Genomic DNA, 2,439 nt, shown 5'->3' with positions numbered 1-2,439 from the left:
TTAACCAACATGAAATACGAGGTCCCATCTAGCGACCTCCAAATAGTGAAACACGAGATCCCTTCTGGCGATCTCCTCTAATCATCTTGGAATCCCATCTGGCGATTCCTTTTAACAAACATGGAATATGAGGTCCCATCTGGCGACCCCCCAAAATAGTGAAATACGAGATCCCTTCTGGCGATCTCCATCAACTTGGAATCCCCTCTGGCGATTCCTTTTATTCAAAGCTGAAAATATGAGGTCCCATCTGGCGACCTCCAAATAGTGAAATGCGAGATCCCTTCTGGCGATCTCCATCAACTTGGAATCCCATCTGGCAATTCTTTTATTCAAACATGAAATATGAGGTCCCTTCTGGCAACCTTCATCGAAATACGAGATCCTTCTGGCGATCTCAACCAACTTGGAAATCCCATCTGGCGATTCGTTTTAACAAAAGCTGAAATTTGAGGTCCCTTCTGGCGACCTCCGTTGATGAATATCAAAATACGAGATCCCTTCTGGCGATCTCAAACAACTTGGAATCCCATCTGGCGATTCCTTTTTACCGAATGCTATCGATGTCGTTTTTCCTGCTTGGCAGGGTTTTGAGAATCCTTATCTTCTCTTCTTGTTGTTCTAGAATCAACTCAATGATTCTTTTCTTCGTCCATAATCTTGTTGGAATGCACTAAGATCTCCTCCTGTAACGATCCAAAAAAAACATACATGCAATGATTTATGATTAGATGCAATGCATGCATTCGTACCTGGTTTTGAAACATAGGCCCCATCCTCATCTTCTTGTTCGTGAGACTGCCTCTCAACATGAGCTTGCTTTTGAAATCGTATGCTGGATTCATCTCTCGTGTTGCCTCCTATCATATCTTGGGGAAGAAGTCTTCGACTTTTTTACAAGTAGCCCCTTTTTTTCTCCAAACTTACGACTTGTCCTTGCCTCTTTGTCATGCTTTTGTTAAAATGCTTTATCTTTTTCAAATCTACGGGCCCTCATCCCGTTTTGAAAACATGTAAAACCTTTCAGGAAATAATCTTTTATTGCCCCCCTAGTGTGGAGTGCAACTATATGTCAAGAAGATCTGATTTGGTGCTCTCCAATTGATGGAGTCATCTCTTTAGTCATGTGTAAAAAGTTCTTTTAAGTAAAAGATTTCAAATGCTATGAGATCATATGTTTTATATATATATATATATATTATATATATATTAAAAGGCTCTTTACAAAGAGAATTCATGGTCAGACTTTAATTTTGTTGATTGGGAAATTACGAAATACATCAAGCGTAATATTTCCTTATAGAGTCAGAATTCACGGGCCTAAATAGATCTTCTCCATCCATTCTAGATAACAATTAAAGCTTCTCCCAAAAATGCTTTTTGTACCACTAAAGGGCCCTCATTGTTTGGCGTCCATTTACTCTGACCTTCTCCTGGTAAAAAGACAACATTTTCTTCAATATAAGATCTCCTTCGTGGGACCCTCAAGGTCGAATCCTCTTGTTGTATGATTTGGCCATCCTTCTTTGATAAAGTTGATGATGACAGATTGCGGCTATCCTCTTTTCACTTATCAGATTCAACTGTTCACATTTAACCTTGTCCCATTCTAACTCTTCTAGCTCAAAGTCTATCAATACTCTTAATGAGGGGATTTCAACTTCTAAAGGTATTACCGCCTCCATTTCATATACCAATGTATACAGGGTAACTCTTATTGAGGTTCAGATTGCAGTGGGGTACGTGTGAAGGGCAAATGACAACATCTCATACCAATCCTTGTAAGTGAATACCATTTTCTAAATAATCTTCTTGATATTTTTGTTAGAAGCTTCTACCGCACTATTCATCTTTGGCTTGTATGGCGAGGAATTGGCATACTTGACTTTTTCATTTAGCGCAGAGTTCTATTATCATCTTGCTATTGAAGTTCTGGCATTATTAATTTTTCTAGTGGACCATATAGATGGATCAAATATCTTTCCATAAATTTCTTCACCACTTTTTTCACGTCATCGAAACATCTCAACAAAGTTTCGTCAAATGATTTCTTTATACAAAGTTTCCCCATCAAGATAGAAATCCATTGCCAACCTCCTCAACGTCTTCTTGTTGATTTTTGGATGCCCCCACGGGATATGTATGGTTTTGGATGAAATTCTTGATATCATAGTACCAAGGGTTTCCATCTATTTCTCTTTCAAACTGAGCAACAGTGAGCTAAGTTATTTCTTATATCAATGTGTATTGGTTGTACCTTGTGCCCAAAGTCTATTCTAACCATAGAAGCTGGCGTGACCAAAACATCAAAATGGTTTCATTCCCTTCCTAGATGAGTGAACTTTATTTCCTCAAATTCTCTAGCCCATCTAGACAAGTATTCTTGGCAAGGTCTCAACTTCTCGTCCTTGGTTTGCCCTTGTCCTTTCACTTGACAAA

This window comes from Populus alba, chromosome 19, assembly GCF_005239225.2.
Source record: "Populus alba chromosome 19, ASM523922v2, whole genome shotgun sequence".
In the NCBI taxonomy this organism is placed as follows: domain Eukaryota; kingdom Viridiplantae; phylum Streptophyta; class Magnoliopsida; order Malpighiales; family Salicaceae; genus Populus; species Populus alba.
The sequence above is the reverse complement of the archived record's forward strand: the minus strand, read 5'-3'. Positions refer to the sequence as shown.